The sequence below is a fragment of the Bison bison genome, unplaced genomic scaffold (assembly GCF_000754665.1).
Source record: "Bison bison bison isolate TAMUID 2011002044 unplaced genomic scaffold, Bison_UMD1.0 scf7180017864508, whole genome shotgun sequence".
Taxonomy (NCBI): domain Eukaryota; kingdom Metazoa; phylum Chordata; class Mammalia; order Artiodactyla; family Bovidae; genus Bison; species Bison bison.
The window spans coordinates 13,944,133-13,961,572 of NW_011495064.1; the positions used below are offsets into that span (position 1 = coordinate 13,944,133).

The following is a 17,440-nucleotide window of genomic DNA, read 5'->3' on the forward strand; positions in this document are numbered from 1 at the left end:
GCAGAAAAAGTGGAAACAGTGACAGACTTTATTTTGGGGGGCTCCAAAATCACTGCAGATGGTGACTGTAACCATGAAATTAAAAGACGCTTACTCCTTGGAAGGAAAGTTATGACCAACCTAGATAGCATATTGAAAAGCAGAGACATTACTTTGCCAACAAAGGTCTGTCTAGTCAAGGCTATGGTTTTTCCTGTGGTCATGTATGGATGTGAGAGTTGGACTGTGAAGAAGGCTGAGCACCGAAGAATTGATGCTTTTGAACTGTGGTGTTGGAGAAGACCCTTGAGAGTCCCTTGGACTGCAAGGAGATCCAACCAGTCCATTCTGAAGGAGATCAGCCCTGAGATTTCTTTGGAAGGAATGATGCTAAAGCTGAAACTCCAGTACTTTGGCCACCTCATGCGAAGAGTTGACTCATTGGAAAAGACTCTGATGCTGGGAGGGATTGGGGACAGGAGGAGAAGGGGACGACAGAGGATGAGATGACTGGATGGCATCACTGACTCGATGGACACGAGTTTGGGTGAACTCCGGGAGTTGGTGATGGACAGGGAGCCCTGGCGTGCTGCGACTCATGGGGTCGCAAAGAGTCGGACATGACTGAGCAACTGAACTGAACTGAATAAATGTGTTAAAATGATTTGAACTTATAATTGCTGTCATTTTATGTTTTCTGTTCTTTGGAGGCATTTTTGTGCCATACGGGATTTTATCCCAACATCTCCCTTACCCCCAGTAGTTTAGAAGATACTCATCCTCCTACTTCGGAGAAGGTGATGGCACCCCACTCCAGTACTCCTGCCTGAAAAATCCCATGGACGGAGGAGCCTGGTAGGCTGCAGTCCATGGGGTCGGAAGAGTCAGACACGACTGAGCGACTTCACTTTCATGCATTGGAGAAGGAAATGGCAACCCACTCCGGTGTTCTTGCCTGGAGAATCCTAGGGACAGGGAAGCCTGGTGGGCTGCTGTCTACGGGGTCACACAGAGTCGGACATGACTGAAGTGACTTAACATCCTCCTACTTATATTCTACTAATGGGTAATAGGCTTCCCTGGTGGCTCAGATGGTAAAGCGTCTGCCTACAATGTAGGAGACCCGGGTTTGATCCCTGGGTCAGGAAGATCCTCTGGAGAAGGAAATGGCACCCCACTCCAGTACTCTTGCCTTGAAAATCCCATGGACGGAGGAGCCTGGTAGGCTACAGTCTATGGGGTCGCAAAGGTCAGACACGATTGAGCGACTTCACTTTCATTTTCAATGGGTATCTCCAATTTCAAAAGAAATATGAAACTATTGATTTCTTCTTATAAATTTAAAAGCCCTTACACCTTGGCTTACATGCTAATTTTGATGACATTATTTTAAGACAAAGTTATTGTTTTTAATTTTTTTAAACAATTTATACTATTTTATAAAGATACAACTATTTGTGTTTTATCCTGTTTAAATGGGTTTCTCAGGTGTCTCAGTGATTTAAAAAAAAAAAAAAATCTGCCTACCAATTTAGGAGATCCAAAAGACTCAGGTTTGATCCCTGGACCAGAAAGATCCCCTGGAGGAAGAAATGGCAACCCACTTCAGTATTCATGCCTGGGAAATACCACAGACAGAGGAGCCTGGTGGGCTACAGTCCATGGGGTAGCAAAGAGTCAGAAACGACTGAGCATACATGCATTCTATGTTTAAATGGTTTTATTACTCTCTGTTGTTTAGTCACTAAACCGTGTCCAACTCTTGCGATCCCATGGACTGTAGCCCACCCAGCTCCTCTGTCCATGGCATTTCCCAGGCAAGAATACTGGAGTGAGTTGCAATTTCCTTCTCTGGGGGATCTTTATGACCCAGGGATCAAACCTCCATCTTCTGCATTCACAGATGGATTTTTTACCACTGAGCCACCAGAGAAGCCTGGTGCAATCACCGTTTTATATCATAACTTCCCCATTTCTTAAGTTCTTCATTTTGATAATTATATTTTAGGAAATACATATAGATGAAAGGTTCTTTGAACCCATATATGTCTGAGAATACTGTCCTAGCATACAACTTGATTATTTGACTTGAAATCCACATAATAAATTACAATGAATCAATCTTTTTCTCACTCAACCTTGAGAATGACTTGCTTGGCTATCTAAGGCTGGTCTACCTCTTTTTACATTTACAGTTTCTGCCTGGATCACTAGGGCTTTCACCTTTATAACTACGAAACTTAACATCTTCACCAGTTTTTAAGTGATATCTTCTTTCTGTAATCCTAGTTATATGCAGACTGGGTCTCTTAGATGCATCCACCATGACTTTCCTCTTCATTATTTTAGACCTTTTAACCTTTACTAATAGACTGTTAAGTTCTAAGAAGGATGGAAGCATATTTGCCTTGTTCATTAATGCATCTTCTGCATGTACCACAATGGCTGACATACAAAAGATGTTTAAGAAATAGTTCTTTCCTTAAATATTTATTTATTGGGTTGTGCTGGTTCTTAGTTGCAACACACAAACTTTTAGTTGTCACATGTGGGAGCTAGTTCCCTGATCAGGGATCAAACCCACACCTCCCTGCAATGGAAGCATAAAGTCTTGGTCACTGGACCACCAGGAAGTCCCAAGAAATAATTTTTGAATTAAAATGAAACTAAACTCTCTTCTGAACTGATTGTATATCCTCAGTTTTATCTGTTATTAATCAGACTTTCCATAATGCTCAAACCACTGTGCACTGCTTCCTGGCATTGTTTTTGTTCTCCATGCAGTCTTCTTAAATCTAAGCTAACTGCTTGCTCTAGGTTTTAGATGTAATGGTCACCATGAATCTTGCTGAAACCAGTAAATCTGAGTTTTTTAAGTCTTGTTTTTTCTGTTTTGTTTTCTTGAAGAGCCATAGCACTATTTTATAACTGCAAAGGTCCTTCTGTCTGTTGAAAACTCTGATTATATTTTTTTCTGTATCAAGAGCTCCTGCTTCCTTAAGGAAAATTCTGAGTACCAACATGTGCCAATTTTTCTGGAAAAGAAGAATGCTTGCTTTCAGCAGACTGGTTAAGAATCATTGTTAAAGACTCATGTCTATGCTGGCTTGTAATTAAACACATGGTTATTTGTTAGACAAGGTTTGTCACCAGAACTGTGCAGAACCATACTTTAATCCTTCAGGTGTAATACAGGGCTGTAGAAAGTTTTTATCTTTTCTCTAACATTTTATTACTGATTCCGAAAAGTAGCAAAATGAAGAGAGTATTTTCTGAATCACAGAGTCCAAGGCAGTCCTAACATGAAACATCAAATGTAGGCAGAAAGGTTTTGTCATGGTTTTAACTATTCATGCCAAAATTAAGGTGTAGACCAAGAAAGCTATAAGGCTGACATTCTTTTTCCTAGTTTGAGTTTCCAGTCTATTTTGTGCTTGCTCTGACAGGAAAACTTAATGTCTTCCGCTGTGGTAACAGGCCAAAAGATTGTCCCATAAACTTCTAACCTTGAAGAAGCCATAACCAGAGTTCTGTTGGGGGTTCCCTCTGGTCAACCACAAGAGAGAGGTCATGAGTAAATCTTCAAAGGCTTTAATTCAGCACCACTCAAACCATATTTAACTGAAGAACATCAATGTTTGTGACAGGTAGATGGCATGTTTTCTAGTTTTCAGTGCTGATACTTAGGCCATTCTTTACTATGAAAATCAAAAACAGTTAATGACTGAACTATTCAACTTACACTGCTGCCTTACCAACCTTATAAAAAAGTCATCTAAGAGAATTATTTTAATCTGTTTGAAATACTATAATACCCTAAATGTATCACTACTCAGTCGTTTTCCCAGATTAAACATTTTAGAATTAAAGAATATTGATCTCACATTTAAAACTTTAATAATCAGCTAGTCCTGCTTGAGAGTCAATGGTATAAAAGCTATTTCTTCTTTCTATTCTCAAGGTTACTAATCTACCCCAAACTGTTAGAGTAGTCTGCTTGTCTAGATGAGTGCTCTAACTGGATTTCAGTGATCTTTTCTCTTCTTTCCTTTAATCAATATGCTAAGCTTTCTTTGCCTTCAGAGTCATCTGCCCTACTAATTCATTCTGCAGATCACTTCCTGATGAATCTTTCAAATCCATCGATTTCACTGTCAAAGCCCTGCTGAAAACTTTGAATAACATTTAAATGTCTCAAAATAAAGTTTAAATTATTAAATTATGCATTCAATTCTTGCTTCCCCTTATTCTTCTCTGCAATAGAGGAGGATATGTGTCACAGTTCTGATAAATCAAAAGTAGGTGGAAGCTGCTGGGGAACTCCTCCTTCTTGGGTGTGTGTGTGGGGGGTAGAGGGACACTAAAAATTCATTGTGTTCCTGACACATTCCTTTCTTTCTGTTTGAAAGATTGAAATAATACCAGAAGGTACAACAACCATCTTACAAAAAGGATGAAAAAGTACATGCTAATGACAGTGAATTAGAAAAATCAAAAGGCTGGGTTCCTGAAGATATTTTAGAGCTGTTGTATCAGCCACAGATCACCCACCAGCCAATTTCCTGTTATAAGATAAATAAACCTCTTATTTGTTTAATAAACCATTGGAGAAGTTTTCTGTTAACTGAAAATGAAAGAAATTCTAAATTGGTAATGACAACGGTCACCATGTAATAATTATTCAAATTAGGACAATGGGACAATGAGATGGGCATGTATGTACCTAATATTAGTAAACCAGAATGATGGGTTACTCCAATAATAACTAACCAGAAAACATAAAAAATAAAACTCTTTTAATAGCAATTGAAAGAATATTTATGACATATACAAATAAATAAAAATTAACACTTCTTCCAAAATGCATGTTATGGAAACATACAAAAGAACGTTATGGGAAAAAAATGTAAAAACTTGCTGAGGGACACAAAATGAAACCTAAATAAATGAAGGAATAAAACCTATTTTTGGACAGCAAGATTTAGTACTGTAAATACATCAATACAAATTCTGTACAGTACCAATTAAACGCTCATTAAGGTTTTTTAGAGAACAAACGGATTTTAAATCTAATACGTAGGAGTAAATGTTTAAGATTAAGCAAAAATACATGGAAGGAGAAAACAAAGAAAAATGATTCTATTAGAAAAATGGCAAGTATTATAAAACTATAGTTAGAAAAATTTAAACTACATAGCATTCATATGAAAATTAACAGACTGAAACAGCTCTATGTGTATAGGGTAGTTTATACACAAGACAGCTTTACAAATCAATGAGGAAAGATAAATGAGGCATAAATAGTGTTGGGTTAATTGGTTACCCATTTTGCAAACAGTCATATCATTCACACACTGTATCACAAATAATAGATTTAAAACATAATGAAATATATCTTTCTGGCATTGGTATAAAGGTCTTCTAAAATAAAAGAAAAAAGCCATTAAGAGTAAAAAGGCAGTAAAACTGGAGTGCACCAAAATTAAAAAAACTTTACGTATCATATAAGCAACATTCTAAAAGAAAATACTTCTCATGTATAATACAAAATTAGTTTCTTAGGATAATGAACACCTTCAGATGAAAAATTTTTAAAAGGCAAATAACCCAATAGAAAAATGTGAGAAATAGGATGCAGTGCTCTCCTCCCACATATTCATCAGAAGTACATCCACATGTAGACCAACTTACAAAGAACATCTACTGAACAATACCAGAAGACAGACTTCCAAAGGAGCATGAAAATCTCCACATAACAGGGAAGGGCAAAAGAATAGAGAAAATAAAGAAAGGAATCAGGACAGGACCTGTGCCTCTGGGAGGGAGCTGTGAAAGAGGAAAAGGCTTCTGCACACTGGGAAGTCCCCTCACTGATGAGATCAGCTGTAACAGAGAGGGGGGGAAATAGAGCCTCAGAGGAGAGCTCAGCGACAGAGGTGCAGAGGACAAAGCCAAGGGAAACCTGAACAGACTGCTGATGCTGGTCAGCTCCCCACAGCCTAAGATGCTTGTCCATTCAACCACTAGGGCAGGTGGAGCTTGTGTCCTGAGGCTTGGGCTTTGGAGGTCAGGCCCAAGGGACAGGACTGGAGTTGGCTGTGTGAAGACAGTCTGAAGGGGCTACGAGGTAGCACACCACAACTGATGGGAGTCCAAGAAGAAGCCCAGGTTCTTCAGAGAGACAAGGGACCACTGTGAGGGGGCGCAAGAGGAGAGGGGTGTCACAGAAGCTTCTTTCTCCATATGCTCATAGGCGGCCCACACAAACTCCAGGGCTGGGTGCAAGTCATAGCTGCCATCTCAGATTCCAGGGGTAGGCACAGACTGGTGCCAATGCCGTTGCCAAGAGTTCCACAAACAATCTGTAAGTCAATGCCCCACCTTTCCAGGAACTTGCATGGCTTGCCACTGCTGCGAGTCCGCACTCAGGGTCAACTTCCCTGGGAGCATGTGAGGCCTGCCTCTGCTGCCAAGGGTTTCATGACCCAATGCCAACCACTGCCCCCACCTCTCTGGGGGTTTGCAGAATAACACTGTCACTGCAGAGGAACACAACTGCAGCCCCCACCTTCCTGGGAACCTACATCAGTCGAGCATCTGTGCACTTGCATACCCCTTATCAAGGTGGTAACAACCAGCACATGCTGACGAAAGAGACAGCAAGCATCCAAATCAAAACCGGCCTTCACACCAAAAAAATATTAAAACCCAAAAAAGCTATACGGGGATGTTCCTGCTTATAAATAGCCCTCTAAGACAACATGAGACAGTTGTTTCTCCTAAACTCTTGGACTAAGAGAAGTACAAGGAAAATGAGAAGCAGAGAAACCACTCTCAGTTAAAATATCAAGAATATTTCCCTGAAGGAACAATGAAACAAAACTCTTCAGTCTAAAAGACACTGAGTTGAAAAAGGAGATAATGAAAATACTGAAGGAATTAAGAAAGGCTATCAAGAGAAATACAGATTATTATTTAAAAAGAACTAGAAACTGTGAAAAGGAGCTAAGTAAAATCTAAAAATTCATTTGCCAAGATGAAAGCTGAGCTCAAGGCAGTAAATAGCAAAATGAATAATGCAGAAGAAAGAATAAGTGACCTAGAAGACAGACTAATGGAAAGCACCCAATCAAAAGAGCAGACAGAAAGCCAAATGAAAAAAAAAAAGGCAATATAAGAGACCTATGGGGTAATAATATAAAGCAGGCCAGTCTATGCAGAGATTGAAGAAAAAGAAAGAAAAAAGGGGACTGAAAATGTATTTGAAGAAATTATGGCTGAAAATTTCCCAAACCTAAAGAAGGAAACATATCCAGATACGGGAAGCACAGAAGGTCCCAAACAAGATGAACCCAAATAGACCTACTCCAAGACATAATAAAAATGGCAAAAGTTAAAAATAAAGAGACAACTCTAAAGGCAGCAAAATAAAAACAGAGTTCATTACTAGGGAACCTCCAGAAGGCTATCAGTTGACTTCAATACAGAAATACTGCAGGCCAGAAGGGAGAGGCAGAATAAAAGGAAATGATCAAATCACAAAAAGTAAAAGGGAAGAAGAAAAGAATCAACTGGAAAATACAGTTTGGTGTGGCAATATGTAAATCAACTACACTTCAACATTTTTTTTAATGAAAAGTGTAAATCAACTATATTTCAACAAAATTTTTAAAGGAAAAAAAAAAAGAAATAGAAATAAATACATGAATCAATAAATACTTTAAATGTCAATACTCCAATCCAAAGACATAGAGTAGGACTTCCCTAGTGGAGTACTGGATAAGAATCTGCTTGCCAATGAAGTAGACACGAGTTCGATCGCTGGTGCTAGAAGATTGCAAATGCCACAGAGCAAGTAAGCCTGGCCCCACAACTAACGAGTCTGTGTGCCGCAACTACTGAACCCAAACCCATAAAGCCTGTGCTCAGCAACAAAAGAAGAAACCACAGTGAGAAGCCCACACACAACAAAGACCCAGCACAGCCAAAAATTAATTAATTTTTAAAACCGAAGAGGGGATATACACTATCATGTGTAAAATTAAAAAAAAAAAAAAAAAAGAGTGACAGACTGGATTAAAAAATAAAAGCCTACCATATTCTGCCTACAAGAGATCCACCTTAAGGCAAAGGACACATACAGATTGAAAGTGAAGGCATGGAAAAAGATATCTCATGCAAAAATAAAGAAAGCAGGACTTGCAATACTCATATCAGACAAAACAGATTTTAAAGCAAAGGCTACAAAGATAAAGGACACTATATAATGATAAAAGGATCAATACAAGAGGAAGATTTTACACTCATCAACAAATATGCACATAATTTAAGAGCACCCAAATACATAAATAACTAACAGATATGAAGGGAGAAATCAGCAGGAAGACAATAGTAGGAAAGTAACACCCAACTCACATCAGTGGAGAGATTTTCCAGACAGAGAATCAAAATGCAACAGAAGTCCCAAATGTTACAACAGAAAAGTAAAACTTAATAGGTATTTTCAGGACACTGCATCCAAAAAAACCCCACAGAATATACGTATTTTTCAAGTGCACACACATTTTCTAGGATTGACCACATGTCCTGGGGCACAAAACTAACCTAAACAAATTTAAGGGTACAGATATTATTTCAAGCATTTTCTCCGAGCACAATGGCATGAAACGAGAAATCAACCACAGGAAACAAGAAAAAAAAAAAGATTACATGGAGACTGAATAACACGCTACTTAAAAAAAAAAAAAAGGTTCAATAAGGAAATTAAAAAGTACCGTGAGACAAACAACAACACAACCATAGAAAATCTATGTGAAGTGAAGCCGCTCAGTCGTGTCCGACTCTTTGGGACCCCATGGACTGTAGCTCACCAGGTTCCTCCATCCATGGGATTTTCCAGGCAAGAGTACTGGAGTAGGTTGCCACTTCCTTCTCCAGGGGATCTTCCCGACCCAGGGATCAAACCCGGGTCTCCCACATTGTAGGCAGACGCTTTACCGTCTGAGCTACCAGGGAAGCCCTATGCAATCCAGCAAATGCAGTTCTTAGAGACCAGTTCATAGTGATAACAGGTCTTCATCAAAAACAAGAAAAATATCCCAAGTAAAAAGCCTAATCTACTACACAAAAGAATTAAAAAAAAAAATAAACAAACAACCTAAAGTCAGAAGAAGGAAGGAAATAAAGATGGGGGTGGGGGAGAAATAAAATAGAGATTAGGAATAGGGAAAAAAAGTCAACAAAATCAAGAGCTGGTTCTTTCAAAGGGTAAACAAAACTGAACTTCCAATACAAAAAAAGCCCAGGACCAGAGGGCATCATAGGCAAATTCTCTCAAAGAAGAATATAGAAGACTGAAGGAGAGAGAACAGTCTCAAAGACATTCTATAAAGCCACCATCACTCTAATACCAAAACCAGAGGAAGAAACCACCAAAAAAGAAAATTACAGGTCAGTATCATTGATACATATATAACACGACCAAGTGGGATTCATCCCAGGTTCACAAGTATCGTTCAACATATACACAAATCAACGTAACACATCACAGTAACAAGTCAAAAACCACATGATCATCTCAACAGATGCAGAAAAAGCATTCAATATCCATTCAAGATAAAAACTCCTCTATTACGTAACAAATAAAAAGGATCCAAATTGGAAGGGAGGAGGTACAATTGTTACTATATGCAGGTGACATGATACATATATAGAAAGCCCTAAGAACTATACATAAAAACGAACAGATCTAATAAATGAATTCAGCAAAGTAGTAGGATACTAGATTAACATTCAGAAATTGGTTGCATTCCCTTCACAGTAACAATGAAATATCAGAAAGAGAATGTCCTTTAAAATCTCACCAAAAGATATATGTCAGAAACAAACACAATACTGTAAAACAATTATCCTCCAATTAAAAATAAAAAAACCGAAAAAAAAAAAAAAAAAACCTTCCACGAGAAAAAAAGTTTCACCAAAAAAATTTAAAAACCTAGGAATAAACTTGAGCAAGGAAGTGAAAAACTTACATGCTGAGAGTTATAAAATATTAAGAAATAAAAGAAGATTCAAAGAAACAGAAAAATAGCCCATGCTCTTGAATTGAAAGAACACTGTTAAAATGGAAATACTATCCAGAAAAATCTACAGATTTTAATGTGATCCCTATCAAATTACCCCCTCATGACATTTTTTCACAGAAGTAAAATAATCCAAAAATTTATGTGGAACCATAGACCCACAATTGCCAGAGCAATTGTCAGGGGGGGAAAAAGAAAAGCAGGAAGCATAACTCTCCCAGACTTCAGACAATACTACAAAGCTACAGTAAATAAAACAGTTTGCACCTGGTACAAAAACAGACATGCAAATGACTGGAACAATATAGAGAGCCCAGAAATAAACCTATACAATTACAGTCAATCTCCAATGAACAAAGCAAGAATAAACAATGGGAAAAAGACAGTCTCTTCAGCAAGTGGTGCTGGGAAAGTTGGACAGCTGCATGTAAAAAACGAAGTTAGAACATACCCTTTCACAACACACAGACATGAACTCAAAATGGCTTAAAGACTTAAAACATATTTTGGCGTTTTTGTAAGGTGAGTTCATATCCTTCTGCTCTGCCACCTTCAGTGTCTAGTTTTATTTAACACTATAAAACTCCTAAAATAGAGCATAGCAAAAACATTCTGATACAAATGGTACCAACGTTTTTCTTAGCTTAGTCTCCCAAGGCAATAGATATAAAAAGAAAAAGAAAAGAAAAAAAAAAAACAAAACACAAATTGGAGCTAATAAAACTTACAAGCTTTTGCATAGCAAAGAAAACTATAAGAAAAACCCAACAAAAACAACAAAAAATGAAGACAAGATATGGAGTGGGAGAAAATTTCTATAAATGATAGGACCAACAAGTGCTTAACTCCAAAATATACAAATAGTTTATATAACTCAAGAACAAAAAAACAAACAACCCAATCAAAAAATGAGCAAAAGATCTTAATAGTTAATTCTCCACCTCAACAGATATTTTCCCAAAGATATACAAATAGTCAGTAAGCACATGAAAAGAAGCTCAACATCACATTACAGAAATGCATATCAGAACTACAATGAGGTACAATCTCACAGCAGCCAGAATGATCATGATTAAAAAGTCTATAAGTAACAAATGCTGGAGAGGATGTGGAGAGGATGTGGAGAAGAGAAATCTCCTGCACTGCTGATGGGAATGTAAGCTGGTACAGCTACAATGCAAAACAAAAAGAAGGTCCCTCAGAAACCTAAGAATAGAATTACCATATAATCCAGCAATCTTGGGAATACATCCAGGCAAAACTGTAATTCAAAAAGACACATGAACGCCTATGTTCATAGCAGCACTATTCACAAGAACCAAAACACAAAAACAACCTAAATTTCCACCAACAGATAAATGGACAAAGATATGGTATAAATACAGTGGAATACTACTCAGTCATAAAAATGAAATGCCAAGTGCAGCAACATGGATGCAACTATAGACATTATCACACTAAGTGAAGTTAAGTCAGAAAGAGAAAAACAATTATCACCTGATATCACACAGGTGGAATCTAAAATATGGCACAAATGAACCTATCTGTAAAATGGAAAGACTTTTAGACACAGAGAACAGAATTGGGGTTGACAAGGTGGAGGGGGGAGGGAGAGGGATGGCCTGGGAGTACGGGGTTGGTAGATGCAAATTATCACATTTAGAGTGGATAAACAATAAGGTCCTAACGTACACCACAGAGAACACAATATCTTGTGATAAACCATAATGGAAAAGAATATAAGAGAATAACTGAGTCACTCTTCCAGCAACACAAGACAACAACACAAGATCTTGACGACCCAGATAATCACGATGGTGTGATCACTCACCTAGAGCCAGACATCCTGGAATGTGAAGTCAAGTGGGCCTTAGAAAGCATCACTACGAACAAAGCTAGTGGAGGTGATGGAATTCCAGTTGAGCTATTTAAAATCCTGAAAGATGATGCTGTGAAAGTGCTGCACTCAATATGCCAGCAAATTTGGAAAACTCAGCGGTTCCATGGGACTGGAAAAGGTCAGTTTTCTTTCCAATCCCAAAGAAAGGCAATGCCAAATAATGCTCCAATTATTGCACAATTGCACTCATCTCACATGCTAGTAAAGTGATGCTCAAAATTCTCCAAGCCAGGCTTCAGCAATATGTGAACCGTGAACTTCCAGATGTTCAAGCTGGTTTTAGAAAAGGCAGAGGGACCAGAGATCAAATTGCCAACATCTGTTGGATCATCAAAAAAGCAAGAGAGTTCCAGAAAAACATCTACTTTGCTTAATTGACTATGCCAAAGCCTATGACTGTGTGGATCACAACAAACTGGAAAATTCTTCAGGAGATGGGAATACCAGACCACCTGACCTGCCTCTTGAGAAACCTGTATGCAGGTCAGGAAGCAACAGTTAGAACTGGACATGGAACAACAGACTGGTTCCAAATAGGAAAAGGAGTATGTCAAGGCTATATACTGTCACCCTGCTTATTTAACTTACATGCAGAGTACATCATGAGAAACGCTGGGCTGGAAGAAGCACAAGCTGGAATCAAGATTGCTGGGAGAAACATCAATAACCTCAGATATGCAGATGACACCATCCTTATGGCACAAAGTGAAGAGGAACTAAAAGCCTCTTGATGAAGGTGAAAGAGGAGAGTGAAAAAGTTGGCTTAAAACTCAACATTCAGAAAACTAAGATCATGGCATCTGATCCCATCACTTCATGGCAAATAGATGGGGAAACAATGGAAACAGTGACAGACTTTATTTTGGGGGGCTCCAAAATCACTGCAGGTGGTGACTGCAGCCGTGAAATTAAAAGATGCTTGTTCCTTGGAAGAACAGTTATGACCAACCTAGACAGCATATTAAAAAGCAGAGATATTACTTTGCCAACAAAGGTCCATCTACTCAAAGCTATGGTTTTTCCAGTGGTCATGTATGGATGTGAAAGTTGGACTATAAAGCTAAGCAGTGAAGAATTGATGCTTTTAAACTGCAGTATTAGAGAAGACTCTTGAGAGTCCCTTGGACCGCAAGGAGATCCAATCAGTCCATCCTAAAGGAAATCAGTCCTGATTATTCATTGGAAGGACTGATGCTGAAACTGAAACTCCAATACTTTGGCCACCTGATGCAAAGAACTGACTCATTTGAAAAGACCCTGATGCTTAGAAAGATTAAAGGCAGGAGGAGAAGGGGATGACAGAGGATGAGATGGCTGGATGGCATCACCGACTCAATGGACATGAGTTTGAGTAAACTCTGGAAGTTGGTGATGGACAGAGACGCCTGGTGTGCTGCCGTCCATGGGGTCGGACACGACTGAGCGACTGAACTGAGTCACTTTGTGTACAGCAGAGACTGGTATAACACTGTAAATACATTATGCTTCAATTAAAAAAAACTGAAAAAGATAAATTAAAGGCAATACTGTAGTTGGTGGAGCAGAGGGTATGAACTCACCTCCTTAGGAAAACACTGAACTCACAGCTAACTGCTGAAGAACCAGTGACCAAAAAAAAAGGCTGGAACCTACCAGAAAAAAATTGCCCTACATCCAAAGACAGAGAAGCCACAATGAGATGGCAGGAGGGGTGCAATCATGTTAAAATCAAATCCCATACTCAACAGGTGGGCAACTCACAAAACAGGAAAACAATTAAACCACAGAAGTTATCCCACAAGATTGGAAGTTCTGAGCCCCGTGTCAGGCTTCCAGTCTGGAGTCTGGTAACAGGAGAAGGAGTCCCTAGAGAATTGGGTTTTGAAGGCCAGCAGGATTTGACTGCAGGAATTCCACAAGGCTGGAGGAAGCACAAACTCCACTCTTGGAAAGGAGCAGACAAGTCTTGTGTGCACCAGGACTCAGGGGAAAAAAGCAGGACCCCATAGAGACTTGGTCAGACCCACCTGCCTACTAAAGGAAGATCTTGCAAAGGCAGGGATGGCTGTAGCCCACTGCAGAACAAAGATTCTGGCAGCAGCAATTCTATAAAGTACTCATTGGTATGAGTCCTTCTAGAGGCCCGCATTAGTTCCACCAAACAGCCTATAAACTTCAGTGGTGGGTCACCTCAAAGCCCAACAGCCAACAGGACAGGAACACACCCCACCCATGAGCAGACTTAAGTCTCCCTCAGCATGGCCCTGCCCAAGCGAGGGACAAAACGCAGCTCAGTCTACAGCAGGGGAGGAACCAGCCTCTCTCATCAGAAAGCCTGCACAAGTCGCTTAAGATGGCCTCATACACCAGAGAGCAACAGAAGAAGCAAGAACTACAATCTTGTAGCCTACGAAATGGAAACCAGTTACAGAAAGTTAGAGAAAATGAGAGAAGAGTCATATGTCATAGAAGAAGGAAACATGAAACCCCAGAAGAATAATTAAGTGAAGTAGAGATGGCCAACCTACTACCGGAAAAAGAATTCACAATAATGACAGTGAAGATGAAGATGAAACATGATATCAGAAAAAGAATGGAGGCACAGATCAAGAAGATGCAAGAAGATACAGAAGAACTAAAGAACAGACAGAGATAAAAAAAAAATACAATAATTGCAGAGAAAAATACACTGGAAGGAATCAATAGTGGAGTAAGAGAGGCAGATAATGGATAAGTGACCTGGAAGGCAAAATGGTCGCAATCACTGCCATGGAAAAGAATAAAAAAGAATGAAAAGAAATGAAGACAGTCTAAGAGAACTCTGGGACAACGTTAAACACACCAACATTCACACTATAGGGGTACCAAATGGAGAAGGGAGAAAGGACCTGAGAAAATACTAGTGTAATAACTGAAAAATTCCCTAACATGGGAAAGGAAAAAGTCATCCAAGTCCACATAGAGTCCCAGGAAGGAGAGTTCCAAGCAGGATAAACCCAAGGAGGAACATGGTAAGACACACAGTAATCAAACTGAGAAAAACTAAAGACAAAGAAAAAAAATATTCAAAGAAGCAAGGGAAAAGCAAATAACAAACAAGGGAACACCCATAAGATTATCAGCTGATTTCTCAGCATAAACTCTGCAGGCCACAAGGGAATGGCACAATTCTATTTAGAGTGATGAAAGGGAGGCACCTACAACTAAGAATACTCTACCCAGCAAAGCTCTCCTTCAGATTCGATGGAGAAATCAGAAGCTTTATAGACAAGCAAAAGCTAAGACATTCATTTCTCATGCTAGCAAGGTTATGCTCAAAATTCTTCGAGGTAGGCTTCAGCAGTACCTAAACTGCAAACTTCCAGACGTACAAGCTGGGATTAGAAAAGGCAGAGGATCCAGAGATCAAATCGTCAACACTCACTGGATCATGGAAAAAACAGGGAGTTCCAGAAAAACTTCTAATTCTGCTTCACTGACTATGCTAAAGCCTTTGACTAAGTGGATCACAAAAAACTGTGGAAAATTCTTAATGAGATGGGAGTACCAGACCACCTCATCTGTCTCCTGAGAAACCTGTATGCAGGTCAAGAAGCAACAGTTAGAACTAGACATGGAACAACAGTTCAGTTCCAAGTTAGGAAAGGAGTATGACAAGGCTGTATATTGCCATTCTGCTTACTTAACTTATATGTAGAGTACATCATGCGAAATGCTGGGCTGGATGAATTATAAGCTGGAACCAAGACTGCTGGCAGAAATATCAACAAACTCAGAAATATAGATTATACACCACTCTTAATGGCAGAAAGTAAAGCGGAACTAAAGAGCCTCTTGATGAGGGTGAAAGAGGAGAGTGAAAAAGCTGGATTGAAACTCAACATTCAAAAAACTAAGATCAAGCATTTGGTCCCATCACTTCATGGCAAACAGATGGGGAAACAATGGAAACAGTGATAGATCTTATTTTCTTGGGCTGCAAAATCACTGCAGTGACTGTAGCCATGAAATTAAAAGACTCTTGCTCCTTGAGAGGAAAGCTATGACAAACTTAGGCAGTGTATTAAAAAGCAGACATCACTTTGCCAACAAAGGTATGTATTGTCAAAGCTATGGTTTTTCCAGTAGTCGTGTATGGATGTGAAAGTTGGATCATAAAGAAAGCTGAGCACTAAAGAAGTGATGCTTTTGAATTGTGCTGGAGAAGATTCTTGAGAGTCCCTTGGACGGCAAGATCAAATCAGTCAATTCTAAAGGAAATCAATCCTGAATATTCAATGGAAGAATAGGTGCTGAAGATGAAGCTCCAATACTTTCGCCACCTGATGCAAAGAGCCAACTCAACTGGAAAAGACCCTGATGCTGGGAAATACTGAAGGGGAAAGGAAAAGAGGACAGCAGAGGATGAGATGATTAGATATCATCATCAACTCAATGGACATGAATTTGAGCAAACTCCAGGAGACAGTGAAAGACAGGGAAGCCTGGCATGCTTCTGAACTTAGCAACTGAACAACAACAACAACAAAAGCTAAGTTAATTTAGCACCAGCAGTCCAGCTTGCAACAAACACTAAAGCAACTTCGCTAAACAGGAAACAGACCAGCAACTTAAAATACCTTATACATATATAGAAAACCTTGTGGGAATAGCAAATCCAGAAACTACAATAGATAAACACATTTAAAAAAAAGCAACTCAAACACAACATTAAAGATGATCATCAAAACTAGATACCATTTTTTACATACTGGATTTTAAAACTGCAAATAATAAAATGTCATTTATAATGGAGAGACACCTGCACTCACATCAATTATTAGACTGTGAATTGTTACAGCTATTTAACAGGTGATCCAACATTTCTTATTACAGTATATCCTAGTACCCAGCAAGTCCACTATAGCCATCATCTCAAAATGCATAATAAAGGCCTATGAAAGCCATATACAAGAAAGTTACCTGAAGTCCTGTTTATAGTAATGAAAAACTAGAAATAACCTAAAAAGCAATCCACAAGGGAACTGATAAAATAATCATGGTATGTTCATACCAAGTAATGCCACACAGAACTTTGAAAGAATGAGGAAAATGTGTAAGTCTTAACGTGGTTTGAGTTCCAAATAAGTGACTGAAACATGCAAGGGGCTTGCAGGATGTAGTCAAGGTTGTGGTTTGGACCTAGCCAGAGATTTCATAAATGTTTGCTAACTCTGTTACATATTTTCCCCTACTCTATTGCTTACCATTTAATTGTTTACAATGTGGCAAGCAATTTGCCATTTGGCAAGCAATCCAGTAGGGGAAAATACCAATGTAACAGAATTAGCAAACATTTATGAAACCCATGGGGACTGCAGTCATGAAATTAAAAGACGCCTACTCCTTGGAAGCAAAGTTATGACCAACCTAGATAGCATACTCAAAAGCAAGAGACATTACTTTGCCAACGAAGGTTCGTCTAGTCAAGGCTATGGTTTTTCCTGTGGTCATGTATGGA

The 17,440-nt window shown here is 38.9% G+C and overlaps 1 protein-coding gene across 4 annotated transcripts in view; it reads right to left on the reverse strand.

Moving 5' to 3' along the window:
* The window catches only part of ZNF638 (zinc finger protein 638), a 92,074-nt gene that overhangs the window by 43,018 nt on the left and 31,616 nt on the right, over window positions 1–17,440 (reverse strand). The window lies entirely within an intron of this gene.